Source organism: Pelobates fuscus, chromosome 3, assembly GCF_036172605.1.
Source record: "Pelobates fuscus isolate aPelFus1 chromosome 3, aPelFus1.pri, whole genome shotgun sequence".
NCBI classification, from domain to species: Eukaryota; Metazoa; Chordata; class Amphibia; order Anura; family Pelobatidae; genus Pelobates; species Pelobates fuscus.
The window spans coordinates 48234578-48246840 of NC_086319.1; the positions used below are offsets into that span (position 1 = coordinate 48234578).

Here is a 12263-nt window from a genome sequence, read left to right on the forward strand (position 1 = left end):
TACAATTTTCCCCTCTAATAGGATAAATGGTGCTCCCAAATAAAGATTATACCTCCTTGCATTTTAATTGGAGAGAGAGAGAAACTTTAGTTTTAAGAGTGGGAACAGATGTGTGATCTGGGGTGGGGCTGTTCTGAGATATTTTAGGCGACTTACCAATAACAATTTATGAAATTAAAATGTAATTTAGAATAAAATTTAAATGTGTAAAATAAAATTTTATTTACACAGTCTGCTTACTAACACACATTTATTTACAGTATTGAGTATTTTATATTGTAGTATGAGGTATTTGAGTATTATTGCTGTGGAGCGCACTTAGATACCCTAACAATATGGAGCTTCTGGAAAAGGGGGGGATTATGATTGAAAAGAGCAACAGATTTGGACCCTAAATAGGGACCATTGGAAGGTATGATGGATGGCATCTTATGTGGAGAAGTATAAACCAGAAGATGCACAGTAAAAGGGGTATTTACCTGCATACATGCGTTACAGAATAAAACACACAGAGGTCATACGAAAAGATAAATACACTGAATAATGATGTGCTTTCCTTACGTTGACAATGCACAATATATTACAAAGAAAGCACTGACATGCATCAACACTCATGCTCAATTTTCCTTATTCTATCATGAGCACTGGTTATAAAAATACCATCTTCTTTGCCTACAATCAAAAATGCCCCCAACAAAAATGTTAAATCCCTCTCTCACCGGGATAGTGTCACTAAATAGTACCAGGGTACACAAAATTGTTGGTCCCTGCTTCAAACCCAGACGGACAAGAGACCGCAACTGCCTGTTAACAACTGATTTATGTACCAGTGTTTGGTTATGTACATGGCTGTTGGGACCTATGTAACCTATGTGATATGTGATGTATGGTGTATTATGTACTATTGTCCCCCCCTCATGTTTTCCCCCTTTCTCTTCTGTACCCCTTCCCTCTAAACACACACTTTCGTGTGACCAAAAATAAAATACATTGGAAAAAAAAAATCCCTCTCTCACCACTATAGAGTTTTACCCATGAAACAACCCAGTCAAATCAATGTAGGTCTACTAAAACAAAAACATGTAATATAAAGGGAATGTAACAATTCCAGGATACCCACCTGTGTGCTAGTATACTCAAATTGCATGCGTTGGTTATAGTGGAACCTTACTGCAGCATGTTTCTATGCAAAAAGAGTATTAACCTGTTCTGAAAATTACTTTAAACCACTTAATGTAAAGTAAATCTAAGCTACAGTTCTCCTTTTAATAAAAATCTTAAAATAACTGTAGTCAAATCATCTCATGGGCTTTTTCGGAACCATCTATAATATTTTACCCTCCACATAATTCTGTATTGTTGGTAAGTGAAAAAAGAACCGACAAGCAACAGGTAGAAGCACTGAGTACCTGCATTAAAACAGAACGCCACTGACAGAAGCTGGCAGAGCCCCATATATTAATCTGCATATAAATGGTAAATATATTGTTCCAATAGCTGAACAAAACCCTCTATACTTTGCTAAGATTTGTATAAATAAATCAGACACTGAAATCTGTACTTTGTGTTTTGGTGTGATTGCAAGTTTTTATTGGCTAATAATGTAAAAGTGAGTTTAACGGAAAGTTTATTGCGAGATATAAAAACCTGCTCTTAGACACTGATGAGATAGTGAACACAAACAAAGGGGCAGATGAACAACGTGTGTCTGCTCCGGTGAGGAATACTATAAAGATTATTCATTTGAAATACTGCTGAAATGTAAATTAGAGCCCTGGGACTTCCAACGGAGAGCACAGTGAAGCAATAAACAACAACAACTTCATTTTAGGAAATATTACGCCGTCTTTCTTTGTCGCTTGATGTTTAAAAATACTGCTAACTTGCCGTGGATTTTAAGGCTGTAAATTCTTATGCAAAAGTACCGTGGATTTTAAAAGTCTTGCTGAATACCTTCAAACTCCGTGGAGAATGTATCCGTTTTCCTATCTCTAATTCACAGCACATTGTGAATGTTGGAACAGCTAAACTAACAAAGCTTTATTAATATTCACCCCAGAAAAGCAAAGACATGATAGATAACAGAGGTAGGGCAGGAAGCCCCAGAAGGCAGCCTGCATAAAACAATATATTTATTTTGCTGCACAGCTCTATTCCAATGGTCAGATATTACTCTCCTGAACTAAATGCAATCACACTGATATAATCAGCAATTGTTTTGCTAGGGGCAAAGAATGAATTTTCTTATTTCCCTTGTACTTAGAATACCTTGGGTGTTATTAAAGAACGAGATAGGATCTTTAATAAGTTTTATCTCTTTATTTTTCAGCACAACTGGGTAGGACAACATTAGGAGTTGAGAGGAAACCAGACACAAGATTTCCATGTGTAAAGCCAGCAGCCTAACGCAGAAGGACTTGCACAACATTTTGCCAGCTGTGTTTTGCTTAGAAGAAGTGCATTAAAAAGGCAGCTATTTTGCTACAAAAAAAAAAAAGGCAATCACCAAAATGATTTTATAAGAGACGTTGGCTATTACTAGGAGTAAATGTTTATAAAGTAATTTTTATTAATTGCTGCTGCATTTTTTTTCTCAGAGGCCGACTGTGTTTCATTGTCCTTGAATGCACATTGTACAGTGCTAATAAAGTTGAAATTGAATTGGAATCTGAAATGATTGTATCTGGGAGTTCTGTTGAGAACATTACTTTTTAATCAGATATATTATATAGTTACCAAGACTGGTTATAGCAAGAGTAACCAAAAGGGTATGATAGCAAAGCAACTAGGGAGTTGTGGTTTTACAACAGAGATGGAGTCGTATTAGATTTTAGCTAGCCATGGACACGATGATGGGCTTTGTTAAAAGATTGCCCCTGTCAATCTCAATGGTTTTAAACACAGGTAGATGTCTGAAACAGAAACTTAGCATCATTTCACATGCAAAATAAAAGTAAATAAAAAAATAAATAAAAAATATATGTTTTAAGTACACAATAACACAAGCACGCAACTTCCTTTCACCATTTGATTATACAACGTTCTGTTGTCTAATTATGAAGGTCTCTAAGGATGCATTGCCTCCTCTGGTTCCTATTCCATCGCTCGGCCTGGCTTATCACTAATATATAATCTCTGACTGAAGGCCAAAGGAATAGATGATGAGTCAAATAGCCTGGCACCCCTGCTCACACAAACCCTTACCAAAAGTGACTGATTTACTCATACTGCAGGGCATTTTTTTAACCCCTTCAGGACCGGCCTGTTTTTGCGATGTTTGTACGTTAAGGACCAGAGCAGTTTTAACACTTTTGTGGTGTTTGTGTTTAGCTGTAATTTTCCGCTCTCTCATTTACGGTTCCCATACAAGTTATATACTGTTTTTTTCACGACAAGAAGGGCTTTCTTTACATACCAGTATATATATTATGTCATATATTGTATTTAAAAAAAATAATAAAATATGGTGAAAAATAAAAAAAAAAAAACATGTTTTTGGACTTTTACTTGAAAAATCTTTTACTTATCTACAAAAGCTAATGAAAAAAACTGCTAAATAGATTCAAAATGTTGTCCCGAGTTTAAAAACACCCAGTGTTTACATGCTTTATTGCTTTTTTTTGCAAGTTATAGGCCTATAAATACAAGTAGGAAATTGCTGTTTCAATATATATATATATTTTAAATGTATCAATAGTGACATTGTTACACCGTTATCTGTCATAAATCCCCGAAACACACCTAACATGTACATATTTTTTAAAGTAGACAACCCAGGGTATTCAAAATGGGGTATGTCCAGTTTTTTTTAGTAGCCACCTAGTCACAAACACTGGCCAAAGTTAGCATTTATATTTGTTTGTGTGTTAAAAATGCAAAAACCGCTAACTTTGGCCGGTGTTTGTGACTAAGTGGCTACTAAAAAAAGCTGAACATACCCCATTTGCAATACCTTGGGTTGTCTTCTTTCGCAAATGGTATGCCATCATGGGGCTAATTCTCATTCCTTGGCTACCATACGCTCTCAAAGGCAACCTAACCAATCTGACAAATTTCAATAAAAAAAAAAAAAGTAAAATCAAGCCTTATATTTGACCCTGTAACTTTCACAAACACTATAAAACCTCTACATGTGGGGTACTGTTATACTCAGGAGACTTCGCTGAACACAAATATTAGTGTATCAGAACAGTAAAATATATCACAGCAATAATATCCTCAGTGAAAGAGCTGTTTGTGTGTGAAAAATGCAAAAAACTTCACTTTCACTGACAATATCATCGCTGTGATATGTTTTACTGTTTTTTTTTTTTTTTTAAATTCTTTATTTTTCAGTGCACAGTGTAATACAGTGATAAACATTAGGTATAAAACATGCTGTTTGAGTTTAGATGGTTAGCATTTGGTTCGTGCACTTATTTTTTTAATTTTACAAGTTTGTGTAAGTCTAGGTAGCTTGTGTGATGCGGGCGTACGGAGTTCCTACGCTAACCTAAGGGTGATTTCTCAGCATGTTTAGAGTGCCGGTGGAGGGGTGTTAAGCTGGATATTTGGCATGTGTGCCTGTGTACGTTTGCAAGGTGAGGCAGCGATAAGCGCATGTAGCAGTGTGGGCTTTGGTAGAATATGGCTGTTGTGTTGGCTGAGAGGGTGCGTATGATGTGCCGTGGCTGGGTCTATGCGCTGTGTATGTTCACTCCTAACCAAGGGAGTGGCGGGGGTCGGCGTGTGCGCAGGATTCTGGGGTCGCCCATGGGGTTATGTGTGGTGGGAGTGGTCGTTCCCTGTTGCGGGGAGGGTTAGTGTCATGGTGGTGTCCCTGACCCTGGGCTGTGCGCCATGTTGCTAGCTAGCTCTTCCTTATTGAGCAATCTTGGTGGATGAAATAAAGTAAAGGGGAGAGAAGCACTGAAGTGGAAGTTAACACATAATAACTGAACCTATTGTTCTGAGCCTTGAGTCCTGATCAAGTGGTGTCATGGGAGAACTTGGGACTGTTGTGTTGGGTAAGTAAGTCCCTGTCCGGTTCTCCAGAGCCCTATGTCGGGTCACTTCTTGTGCTTGTTCCTGGTTCCGTCTCGTGTGTGCTCTCGGACCTCGGGACGAATGATGCTATGCGTTCTGGGTTCCAAGTGGTCGCGGCAGTGGGGGTTCTCTGGGGTTCACTGGCCGCCAAGGGTGCCAGGTCCAACGCTGTCAGGAATGGTGCAGCTTCTTCAATCGAGGTGAGTGTGTGCAGGCTTCCGTTTCGGGTCACCGCCAGGGAACCGTTTGCTCCCCACCTGTAGCTTAGGTTTGCTGTTCGGAGCTGGGTTGTCACTGGTTGGAAAGTTTTTCGCCACAGGAGGGTTGCTTTTGTTAAGTCCTGATAGAATGTCAGGGCGGCCTCTTCGAAGTTTATCGGAGTTTTGCCTTTGACTGCTGCCATTATCTGTATTTTGTCTTGTGTAGTGAGGCATCTGAGGATGACGTCTTTTGGCATTTTGGTGGCTGCATTTGCTGACCCAGGTAGGCGGTATATCCCCTCAATTGACAGCTTTTTTGCCACTGCATGTGGCAGGATAGAGGCTAGTAGGCGCCTGACATAATGTGGTAGTTCGTCCGCGGAGATTGCCATTGGGACACCCCTTATTTTTATATTGGTGCGGCGGTGGCGGTCCTCCATAGCCGTCAACTGTGCAGACATTGCTCGTTGTTGTGACCAAACTTGTTGGACCGAGTTTTGGAGCTCTGACACGTGCGATTGTATGTCCGAGATGTCTCTCTCGGAGGCCTGTACTCGGTCTGCAATGGCTTTCATATCCTGTTTGATAGGGGCGAGTTCCGTTGCCAGGATCTTGTGAAAGTCAGCCAGTAAGACCTTCAGGTCGTGTCTGGTCGTCGGTGTGGAGTCGGTGTGGGCCGCAGGTGTCGTCGGCTGTGCGGCCAGCGGGCGTTCGGGCCCCATCTGCTCAGTTGGGTAAGTGCGGGAGTCGGGCTGCGGGGTTGCCGCGAGCGCGGGTTTGGGCTGCGCGGGCCTCTGTAACATTGTCCCGATGTCTCTGCTGTCAGTCGCCGCTTTCTGCGAGCGACGGCCCATTGCTGGCATTTGGGCCTGGGTGGTCGGTGAGGTCTGGGGATAGTCGTCCCTTACTTGTTGGGAGAGGAGCGCCTCCAGGCTCGGGAGCGTCAACGCGGGGTAGGCCCCGATTTTCCGCCTCCGTCTAGGCTGGTGCGATGGAAGAAAGAAAGGCATCTATCGCCTCAGAAGGCGTTATGGAGTGTGCCTGTTGGCTTTTGAGAGCTGGATGGGCTTTACTTTTCGGGATATTCTCGTTTTAGTAAGGTTGCTCGGAGGAGCCTGCAAGCATGGCGTCTGTTCAGGCTGGTGGTCAAGCTCCGCCCCCTCATGTTTTACTGTTTTGAAACACTAATATTTGTGTTCAGCGAAGTCTCCCGAGTAAAACAGTACCCCCATGTACAGGATTTAGGGTGTCATAGAAAGTTACAGGGTTAAACACAGTGCTAGCAAATTAAATTATCTGGACTTTTGGCCTGGGTTGGCAGGCAGGTCCCTCAAATTGCAATCATTAAAATTACTTAATTAGGTAAAAATATTACATAAATATGCACGTAGAATTTTAATATATATACATATTTATATATTTGACGTCTACGTGTATATTTATGAAATTATTTATGTAATTATGTATGTGGACATATGTATATTTCGTATTATTTTTATTTATTTATACATAGATATATATATCATTACATTCTAAGTATATTTTGATATAAATATATATATATCAATATCAAAATACTGTTAGAATAAAACTGAATATATATATATAATTTTTTTTTAATTATTAAAAATTATTTTTATTTTTTGTTATTTATTTTTATTAACATATTATTTGTATTTTATAATAATATATATATACCATATATATAGTTATTATATATATTGTATATATTTGTGTGTAATTTAAATATAAGTGTATTTTTATAATTATATACGTATATATAAATATAAAACTACACTTAGTGTGACATTATATATATGATATATATACATATATTATATATAGGTATATATAGATATAATACATGTATATATAGCATATATATACACATATTATTTTTTTTTTTTTACACAGATTTTTTTTTTACACTTTATTTTGGATTTTTCACTTGCAGGGAGACTGCCTGTCAGCACAGACAGTCCCCCTGCAGGCAGAAACATGGACACCTATTGCGGTCATGTGATCGAGTGATCACATGGCCGTGGGGTCCTGATCTGCCGAAGGGGGACTGCCTGGGCAGACAGGCAACCCCCCTGGACCGGGTGGAGCACTGATCGCCGCCGTGGGACCGACGGCGATCAGGTAAGTAGCCCAAAACCGTTATGACGGTTCAGGACCGTCAGCGGTCCAAACGCACGTTTTACCGCTGACGGTCCTGAACCGTCAGCGGTCGTTAAGGGGTTAAAACTGGTAAAAGCTATATGTACACATCCAGATTAGATATGTTTATCTTCTTATTTTTAGAAGTAAACTCAGAAGGTTTATACAGGTCAGACTACTCATTGCATGCAATCAACAGTATCACAAATAGTCACAATGTTCTAGAACAAGCATGTCAAACTCAAAGGCTAACACAGGCCAATAAACAAGGTTTAAAGGACCACTCTAGTGCCAGGAAAACATACTTGTTTTCCTGGCACTAGAGTGCCCTGAGGGTGCCCCCACCCTCAGGGACCCACTCCCGCCGGGCTCTGGGGGGAGGAAGGGGTTAAACTTACCTATTTCTCCAGCGCCGGGTGGGGAGCTCTACTCCTCCTCTCCTCCTTCCTTGCGACGTCATCGGCTGAATGCGCATGCGCGGCAGGAACCGCGCTCGCATTCAGCCGGTCACATAGGAAAGCATTTACAATGCTTTCCTATGGACGCTTGCGTGCTCTCACTGTGAATTTCACAGTGAGAAGCACGCAAGCGCCTCTAGCGGCTGTCAATGAGACAGTTCTCTGAAACTCACAGAGTTTCTCTGAAACGGCTATGTTTATAAAAAAAAAGGGTTAATCCTAGAGGGACCTGGCACCCAGACCACCTCATTAAGCTGAAGTGGTCTGGGTGCCTTCAGTTTTCAAAGAAACGTAGGTTTATTTCAAAAAGTACAAAAAAGTTGCCTAACTGACACTGGACGTCCTCATGCTCGTAGGGCTTCAAAGCAAACAAAAGAGCGAACATTTGCATATAATCTGTTTCAGTCAAACTACCCTGACATATTAAGAAAATTTTGGTAATTGGATTAAAATGTTGAATGTATACTGTTGGAAGGGGCGTGGTTCCGGCTCTGACCAAGATGGCCGCGTGAGGAAAGTGCTCCGCTCCACCGGACCCCGAATAGCCGAATAAGCGCACATTAACTGACCTCATGGGGCGCACAAAACGCCCGGAACATCCCCAGACCCCTAATAGCTCGCAACAGGGACCGCTGGACGGCTTCTTACAGCCACAACAGGGATCGAGCGGAGGCCCCCCTAGCCCCAAAATGGCGGCGCCTACTACACCAGCTCCTGACATGGAGGTGCCAGCCCTGAGCCGCATTGAAGCTTCCCTGCGGGACCTAAAAGACTCTGCAGTAACCAAAGCTGACCTCCAAACCATTATTGCTGCAATCCAGGATACCCTGCGATCCGAGATAGCGGAGATGCGTAACGACCTCACCGCGCAGGCAGGCCGCATCACTGTAATGGAGGAAGCGAATGAGGCCCTTACAACCAGGGTGACGGCCACTGACACCGCGGTGGCGCGCCAGGGCGAGATGTTGCTCTCCCTACGCCGACAGATGGAGGATGTTGACAATAGGGGGAGAAGGTGCAACATACTGGTCCGTGGGGTTCCAGAAGCTGAGGGACCGGAAGATGCAGTGGCCACACTCACGGATCTCTTTAGCTCTCTCCTGCAACCGTCTCCCCCAGCAGAAATTGAGTTTGAGAGGGCACATAGAGCCCTGCGACCCCGCTCGGTCGAGGAGGGACCGCGCGATCTTATTTGCTGCCTACACTCGTTCCCAATGAAAAACGCCATAATGCTGAAGGCCAGGGAACGGCAGACCTGGCCCTTCCGGGGGACCCAGGTTTCCCTCTATAATGACTTTTCCCCGATGACTCTTGAAGCCAGGAGGGCCTTACGACCGGTCACTGCAATACTAAGAGACCGCAACATACCTTATAAATGGGGATTCCCCTTCTCCCTGCAAGTCCGACATCAAAACCGTTGGATATCGCTAAGGTGGCCAGAAGAGGTACCACGCTTCATGGGAGAATTAGGCCTACCCTCACCGCCGGTCTCTGACTGGATCCTGGGTCCACTGAACCCGCCGCCAAGACCGCAAAGGGGACCCAGAAATCGGGGTGGGAGAATGCCCCCTGTTCAACATGTGGGAAGCCGCGGAGATCCGTTATCTCCGGAGGAGTGACACCGGAGGCCAACCAGGACCCATGCACCGCTTGGTACCGACCCGAGACGGCTTTCCTTGTTTGCGCCCTCTACATCTCAAATGCCCTTCCTGCCCGACCACGATGTGATCCTTTAAGCTGCTGCCAATTACCCGACTTCGCCTCCCAGAGTCTACAAGAAGCAGGTTTGATTTATCACTCCGTTTCAGGTACTCTGTACTTTGGGCACTAAACAAAGGGATATGGGCTTTGGAAGGGGGGGAAATGGGACATACAGTTTGGGTGGGGATACTGTTCCTATCTCTGACACAAGCGAGGGTCCCATGGGGGTTATGGCACCGACCTGTGTCTATCTCCAACCGCCAACTCTTTCCAAGCTAGAACGGGTTCACCTTGCCTTGGGGTGGGGGGAAAAGGGGGGTATTGCAATGTATCCGCACCTATTGTCTTGTGGAGGGCATCCCTCAGGAGTTTCACCCAAGCGCAGACTGCTTGGGGTTGAATGTTCAGCTGCTGTGGGGGACTCCTTCTTGTCAGGGACAACAAGGGGACTGTTGGTTCCTTCTTGGTTCGCTTTGGGGGGGAGATGGGGGGTAACGGGAATTGCATTTCAAGCTTTAATATACAATGTAATGTTTTGCTGATTTTGTGTCTGCACCTCACCTAAGGTCCGTACCCACGTACATTTTCAACTGTGTTAGAACGGAATGTTATAGAAGCCCGTAGCCCCATCTCACCACATCCCCAGCCCCCACCCCCACCCCCCCCTCCTCCCCGGCTGTTGGAACGATTGCATGACCCACTGCTACACCCTAGGCCCACTGGCGCGTAACAGCGCGTACAACGCTTGTACTCAACCAAGGTCCTTTGATGTGGTCCCCCCCTCTCCTCCTCCCCGGTTGGTGAGACGCTTGCATGGCTTACCGCTACATCGTAGGCCTACTGGTTCATAACAGCGCATGCAGCGTTTACACTCAACCCTAATCATTTAGTGTAATGGTGACCCCGAGAAATTCCTCCCCCCCCCCGGCGACGCACTTGACCTTGCTGTCACCCGGGGACACATAGGGCACAGGATTCCCGGAAGCTAGAGGTGGATATGTGGGCATCAAGGGGCTCCATATATTTTATCTTGGGGGGCAATGCATATATGACCATAATGTTTGATGTTATTAATTGCTCGCTCCATTTGTGACGCGTACTGTTTACATGTTGATATTGTTTATTTAGAACTCTAACTAGGGGGCTCGGTGGAGCGGATGACCTCGTACTTGACCCATCGACTCTCTAACGTCTCACTTGGCTGGGGCTTGACCCACGTTCTCTATAATTTACACTCGCGCTAGTTGATTGGTGACCGGACGGTAGGAAATTGGACTCCTGGGCTGGTCCCGGAGATACCCTCTGCCGTACCCGGTTACCGCGCGAGTCTCCCCCCTCACCCTGTTGAAGGGATTCTACCTCGGGTAGCTTACTGGGATCGGGGAAGTGACCTACGTACAGTTACACGACTCCCTATACATACACAAGACACTGCTAGCCTAACCCCCCTGTACCGACTTCGGTTCACCGGCTACCAACCTCTACTATCTCCCACTCTTCCCCCTCTTTCTCACCCTCGCCCTCCCTCCCATACGTCCTCCCCCCCTCTCACCCCCTGCTCTTTTCTTGCCGCCCGCCGGCCGGCCCCATACCTCGGGTGCGCGATTGCCCTTGGCCCTCTGCATCTTGGGGATACTACCCGGCCCTCCTTCATTTGGGAACCCTGCCGAGACGCATAGGTGATTATGGCATTTCAAAGTGCACCTCTGAGATTCCTCACCCAGAACTGCAGGGGACTTAACATCCCGGAAAGGCGCACGCACCTGCTGCGGGAAATGAGAAAGAATCACATCTCAGTCGCCCTGCTGCAGGAAACGCACTTCAAGGAGGGATCGGCACCTGGACTACGGAGTAGACACTATCCTGTCAACTACTTCTGCAACCACCCTACAGCTCACAAAGCTGGTGTAGCTATCCTAATTGCGACGGGACTGGATTTTAAAGAACTGGAACGTGTTCAGGATTCTCAGGGGAGGTATCTCTTCCTCAAAGGCGTCATAGCGGATAAGATTTACACTATAGCAACTATATATGTCCCCAACAAAAGGCAAGCAGCATTCATTCGCAATGTCTTACTCCAACTGGAGGACTTCACAGATGGGATATTGGTGGTGGGAGGGGACTTCAACGCCCCACTAGACCCGACCCTGGACTCCTCCACGGGTCATAGCTGTATACCACAACGCAACATTAGGACAATCCGGCAGTCACTCGATTCCCTTCGGCTAGTAGATTGCTGGAGGGCCCTTCATCCCTCGACAAAAGATTATACCTATTACTCCGCACTCCATAATCGTTACTCACGTATAGATTATATCTTCATCGCGAGGGAAGGACTCTCCCATCTCCGCGGGGCCGACATAGGAACAACCACCTGGTCAGACCATGGTTCAGTCGGGATAGAGCTGAACTCACCCCTCTACAGACCGAAGACCTGGACCTGGAGGCTCAATCCGTCTTTATTAATGGATCCGGGCGTTAAAATGCAAATCCAACAGGAACTGGACCAATACTTCCGAGAAAACGACACCCCGGAGTCTTCCCCGATCACCATCTGGGAGGCTCACAAGAGTGTAATCCGGGGCACACTCATACGCATTGCGTCCCAGAAGCGTAAGGCCCATATGCAGGACATGGTTGACATCTATGCTGCTATCTCTACTCTAGAAAGCCAACATAAACGCTCCCACATATGGCGAACTAATGGAGCAAAGGAGGA

The 12263-nt window shown here is 44.9% G+C and overlaps 1 protein-coding gene across 1 annotated transcript in view; it reads right to left on the reverse strand.

Moving 5' to 3' along the window:
- The window catches only part of TBC1D15 (TBC1 domain family member 15), a 96453-nt gene that overhangs the window by 58045 nt on the left and 26145 nt on the right, over window positions 1–12263 (reverse strand). The window lies entirely within an intron of this gene.